This window comes from Heptranchias perlo, chromosome 35 (assembly GCF_035084215.1).
Source record: "Heptranchias perlo isolate sHepPer1 chromosome 35, sHepPer1.hap1, whole genome shotgun sequence".
NCBI classification, from domain to species: Eukaryota; Metazoa; Chordata; class Chondrichthyes; order Hexanchiformes; family Hexanchidae; genus Heptranchias; species Heptranchias perlo.
In genome coordinates this window covers 26,226,267-26,233,012 of record NC_090359.1, presented here as the reverse complement: position 1 = coordinate 26,233,012, position 6,746 = coordinate 26,226,267, and positions in this window count along the sequence as shown.

Genomic DNA, 6,746 nt, shown 5'->3' with positions numbered 1-6,746 from the left:
TGTCCCTCTAGATTGGAAAATTGCACATGTCATTCCGCTTTTTAAGAAAGGAGAGAGAGGGAAACCGGGGAATTATAGACCAGTTAGCCTAACATCTGTTGTGGGGAAATTGCTGGAGTCTATAATTAAGGATAGGGTGACTGAACACCTCGAGAATTTTCAGTTAATCAGAGAGAGCCAGCATAGATTTATGAAAGGTAGGTTGTGCCTGACAAACCTGATTGAATTTTTTGAAGAGGTGACTAAAGTAGTGGACAGGGGAATGTCAATAGATGTTATTTATATGGACTTCCAGAAGGCATTTGATAAGGTCCCACATAAGAGACTGTTAGCTAAGTTAGAAGCCCATGGAATCGAGGGAAAAGTACGGACTTGGTTAGGAAGTTGGCTGAGCGAAAGGCGACAGAGAGTAGGGATAATGGGTAAGTATTCACATTGGCAGGATGTGATTAGTGGAGTCCCGCAGGGATCTGTCTTGGGGCCTCAATTATTCACAATATTTATTAACGACTTAGATGAAGGCATAGACAGTCTCATATCTAAGTTTGCCGATGACACAAAGATTGGTGGCATTGTAAGCGGTGTAGATGGAAACATAAAATTACAAAGCGATATTGATAGATTAGGTGAATGGGCAAAACTATGGCAAATGGAATCAATATAGACAAATGTGAGGTCATTCACTTTGGATCAAAAAAGGATAGAACAGGGTACTTTCTAAATGGTAAAAAGTTAAAAACAGTGGATGTCCAAAGGGACTTAGGGGTTCAGGTACATAGATCATTGAAGTGTCATGAACAGGTGCAGAAATAATCAATAAGGCTAATGGAATACTGGCCTTTATATCTAGAGGACTGGAGTACAAGGGGGCAGAAGTTATGCTGCAGCTATACAAAACCCTGGTTAGACCGCACCTGGAGTACTGTGAGCAGTTCTGGGCTCCGCACCTTCGGAAGGACATAATGGCCTTGGAGGCAGTGCAGCGTAGGTTTACTAGAATGATACCCGGACTTCAAGGATTAAGTTACGAGGAGAGATTACACAAATTGGGGTTGTATTCTCTAGAGTTTGGAAGGTTAAGGGGTGATCTGATCGAAGTTTATAAGATATTAAGGGGAACAGATAGGGTGGATAGAGAGAAACTATTTCCACTGGCTGGGGATTCTAGGAGTAGGGGGCACTGTCTAAAAATTAGAGCCAGACCTTTCAGGAGTGAGATTAGAAAACATTTCTACACACAAAGGGTGGTAGAAGTTTGGAACTCTCTTCCACAAACGGCAATTGATACTAGCTCAATTGCTAAATTTAAATGTGAGATAGAAAGCTTTTTGGCAACCAAAGGTATTAAGGGATATGGGCCAAAGGCAGGTATATGGAGCTCGATCACAGATCAGCCATGATCTTATCAAATGGCGGAGCAGGCACGAGGGGCTGAATGGCCTACTCCTGTTCCTATGTTCCTATGTTCTCTCTATGTACTCTGTCTAGACCCCTCATGATTTTGAACACCTCTATCAAATCTCCTCTCAACCTTCTCTGCTCTAAGGAGAACAGCCTCAACTTCTCCTGTCTATCCACATAACTGAAGTCCCTCATCCCTGGAACCATTCTAGTGAAGCTTTTCTGCACCCTCACCAAGGCCTTCACATCCTTCCTAAAGTGTGGTGCCCAGAATTGAACACAATACTCCAGTTGTGGCTGAACCAGTGCTTTTTTAAGGTTCGTCAAAACTTCCTTGCTTTTGTACTCTATGCCTCTATTTATAAAGCCAAGGATCCCGTATGCTTTTTTAACCACTTTCTCAACCTGCCCTCCCACTTGTGCATATATACCGCCAGATCTCTCCGTTCCTGCACCCCCTTTAGAATTATATTGCCTCACCTCATTCTTCCTAACAAAATGTATCACTTCGCACTTCTCCACGTTAAATTTCATCTGCCCGTGTCCGCCCATTCCACCAGCCTGTCTATGTCCTTTTGAAGTCTATCACTATCCTCCTTACTGTTCACTACCCAAGTTTTGTGTCATCTGCAAATTTTTAAATTGTGCCCAGTACCCCCAAGTTCAAGTCATTAATATATATCAAGAAAAGCAGTGGTCCTCGTCCTGACCGCTGGGGAACATCACTGTATACCTTTCTCCAGTCTGGAAAACAATCATTCACCACTACTCTGTTTCCTGTCACTTACCAATTTCATATCCTTGCTGCCACTGCCACTGCCCTTTTTATTCCATGGGCTTCAACTTTGCTGACAAGCCTATTATTGGGGCACTTTATTAAATGCCTTTTGGAAGTCCATATACACCTTATCAACCGCGTTGCACTCATCAACCCTTTCTGTTACCTCATCAAAAAACTCAATCAAGTTAGTTGAACATGATTTGCCTTTAACAAATCCGTGCTGGCAAGTTGGAGGGTATACTGACCTAGAGTTTCCAATTAGTATTACTTTGGCACAGGCATTAAACTCTGACGATCAGAAAATCTAAGCCATTGAACAGCAGGGCTTTTGTACAGTAATACATTGTGCCTACTCTAATTTTTTTGTGTTATGTCTTCTCTCGCTTTCTCTTCTCATTGTGGTGTCTATTTATCTTTGAATCTTTATGATGCTTCCTCTCACTGTTTCTGTCCTTCTCTCTTTCATGGTGCATCTTCTTCCTTCTGTATTCAATTCAAGCTCTCTGGGCAAGTTTCTCATATGCCAATACCCAATCCAAATTAGGGGGAGGGACTCCCATTGCAAAATTCGACGTGGGCCATCCTGAGTCTGCGACTTGGGCCAGCACAGACTCATGTTTGCCTAACTTTCAATCGGGACTTAGCTACCAGTGTAAGGTCGGTATTGGCAATTACTATCAAAGTAACTGATTTAAGATAAATTAATATAATCCAAATCATCTTAAGCACAACAATAAATGTAATTGTACGCATCCCCGTAATGCAATATTTGTTATGTTATAATTAAGCAAAACCTGACAAATTAAAAGTTTTTTTTTGCATAGAATGTACAGCACAGAAACAGGCCATTCGGCCCAACTGGTCCATGCCGGTCTTTGTGCTCCACACGAGCCCCCTCCCACCCCTCTTCATCTACCCCTATCTGCATATCTATCTATTCCTTTCTCCCTCTTGTGTTTATCTAGGGTTCCCTTAAATGCATCTATGCTATTTGCCTCAACTACTCTTTGATTTTCAAGATGGCGGTATGGCTTTGCCAGGTTAAATCTATATTCAATGCATCATTCTTGGTTTTCCAACATTGAGGCTGTCTTTTACGTGATGTGAGCATAAAATCATACAACTTGTTTCCTTGAATAGTAGGCTGATTGCACCATTTGGCCGTACTACGGTCCTTTGGGGTAAGTCACGGGGGTCAATGTTGCCCTTGGTTGGCGCCCACTCTTTCACCTTTAGCGAACCTTGCACAGAATGTATTTTCTCTGACTGTTTATGGCACTTCCTCTTGTGTTTAGTGGGAGGGAGCTTTACTCTGTATCTCACCCTTGCTGAACTTGCCCCAGGAGTGTTTGATGGGACAGTGTAGAGGGAGCTTTACTCTGTATCTAACCCGTGCTGTACTTGCCCTGGGAGTGTTTGATGGGACAGTGTAGAGGGACCTTTACTCTGTTTCTAACCTGTGCAGTCCCCGCTTCTATTCTCATCTAAAACAACCTGTCTGAAGTTGGGCTTTTAATCCCTCTCTCAAGTTCCAATGTCCTTCTATCTCCCTTCAAAAACCTAGTATCGGTGAACAAGGCAGAACCGTAAACTACTAATGAGAAAACCACTTCAGCTGACCCGACAAATTCAGTTTCATGGATCCCGTTAAAGATGTCATTGAACTAAACAGATTGGTCTTAAAAACCACACAATACCTATAGTATCAGAGAGGTACTGAAAGCGTTAGATGAAAAACAGCTGCATTATTTTATCTATCTATATATTGTATAACAGGTACCCAGGAGAGGGCTACAGGCTGGAATCCAATTGAAGAGCTTGAATGATTTATATATAGAGAATTGCTATCAGGGAGAGTTATAGGCTGCAATTTGGTTGAAGGTTTCGAATGATTTATACTTGGATAACTGATATCAGGGAGAGTGTTATAGGCTGGAATTGGATTAAGGGATTCAAATAGTTTATATAAAAGAACAGATACCCAGGAATGAGTTACAGGCTGGAATCTTACTGAAGGATTGAGGAGTTCAACACTGACACCATAAGTGACACACTGACATCTGCAAACTTCTTAATCATGCCCCCTACATTTAAGTTTAAATCATTTATATATACCACAAAAAGCAAGGGACCTGGGACTGAACCCTGCAGAACCCCACTGGAAACAGCCTTCCAGTCACAAAAACACCCGTCAACCATTACCCTTTGCTTCCTGCCACTGAGCCAAATTTGGATCCAATTTGCCACTTTCCCGTGGATCCCATGGGCTTTTACTTTGTTGACCAGTCTGCCATGTGGGACCTTGCTAAAATCCACGTAGACCACATCAAACACACTACCCTCATCGACCTTCCTTGTAACCTCCTCAAAAAATTTAATCAAGTTAGTCAGACACGACCTTCCCTTAACAAATCCATGTTGACTGTCCTTGATTAATCCGTGCCTTTCTAAATGACAGTTGATACTGTTCCTCAGAAATCATTTCAATAATTTGTCCACCACCGAAGTTAGACTGACTGGCCTATAATTACTAGATCTATCCTTTTCTCCCTTTTTGAACAACGATACGTTGGCAGTCCTCCAATCCTCCAGCACCACACCTGTAGCCAGGGAGGATTGGAAAATGATGCCTCCGGTGTTTCCTCCCTTGCTTCTCTTAACAGTCTGAGATACATTTCATCCAGGCCTGGTGATTTATCTACTTTCAAAGATGCTAAACCCCTTAATATTTCCTCTCTCACTATGTTTATCCCATCCAATATTTCACACTCCTCCTTCTCAACGACAATCTCTGCATCGTCCCCCTCTTTTGTAAAGACAGATGCAAAGTATTCATTAAGAACCATACCCACATCTTCCGCCTCCACACATTGGTCTGTAATAGGCCCGACTCTTTCCTTAGTTATCCTCTTGCTCTTTATGTATTTATAAAACATTTTTGGGTTTTCCTTAATTTTACTTGCCAGTATTTTTTCATGCCCTCTCTTTGCTTTCCTAATTTCCTTTTTAATTTCACCCCTACACTTTTTATACTCCTCTAGGCTTTCTGCAATATTGAGCTCTCGGTGTCTGACATAAGCTTCCCTTTTTTGCCTTATCTTACCCTGTTTGCTCCTTGACATTCAGGGGGCTCTAGATTTGGCAGTCCCACCCTTTTCCTCTGTGGGAACATGTTTACTCTGAACCCCTTGAATCTCCCCCTTCAATGCCTCCCACTGCTCTGACTCTGACTTACCTTCAAGTAGCTGTTTCCAGTCCACTTTTGTTAAATCACTTCTCAGCTTAGTAAAATTGGCCTATCCCCAATTTAGAACTTTTACTTCTGTTCTATCCTTGTCCTTTTCCATAACTACACTAAATCTAACTGAATTATGATCACTATCACCAAAATGCTCTCCCACTGATACTCCTTCCACTTGTTCAGCTTCATTCCCTAAATTTAGATCAAGAACCACACCCCATCTTATTGGACTTTCCACATACTGAATAAAAAAGTTCTCCTGAATGCAATTTAAGAATTCTGCGCCCTCTATACTTTTTACACTGATTGTATCCCAGTTACTATTAGGGTAGTTGAAATCCCCTACTATTACTGCCCTATTGTTTTTGCACTTCTCAGAAATTTGCCTGCATTTTTGCTCTTCTATCTCCCTCTGACTGTTTGGGGGTCTATGGTACATGCCCAGCAGTGTAACTGCCCCTTCTTTGTTCTTTAGCTCAATCCATATGGCCTCATTTGATGATCCTTCGAACATATCATCCCTTCCCACAGCAGTAATTGTTTCTTTAAGCAATATTGCCACCTCCCCCTCCTTTTATATCCCCCTCTATCTCGTCTGAAAACCCTGTAACCAGGAACATTGAGCTACTATTCCTGCCCCTGTTTAAGCCATTTTCAGTAATACCTATGATATCATATTGCCACGTGTCTATCTGTGCCCTCAGCTCATCTGCCTTATTCACGAGACTCCATGCACTGATGTACATAATTAGGTTCTGCCAAACTCCTCTGTTGTCTAACCTTTGTTTCCTCTGCCTTCCAAATTCCTTTGCTAATTTTCTGCCTTCCATTTCCAACTCTGCTTCTGTCCCTTCTTAATCTATGATCAGGTTCCCATCCCAATGCCAAACTAGTTCAAACCCTCCCCAACAGCACGAGTAAACCTCCCCGCGAAGATTGGTCCTGGCCCTATTGAGGTGCAACCCTTTCAGCTTGTACAGGTCCCACCTCCCCCAGAACCAGCCCCAATGCCCCAGGAATCTAAAGCCCTCCCTCCTGCACCATCTTTCCAACCACGCATTCATCTGCACTATCCTCCTATTTCTAAACTCACCAGCGTGTGGCACCGGGAGTAATCCGGAGATTTCTGCCTTTGAGGTCCTGCTTATCAATTTTTTTCCTAGCTCCTTAAAATCTGCCTGCAGGACCTCATCACCCTTTCTACCTATGTCATTGCTACCGATATGGACCACGACCTCTGGCTGTTCACCCTCCCACCCCCTCAGAATGTTCTGCAACTGCTCAGTGACATCCTTGACCCTGGCACCAGGGAGGCAACATACC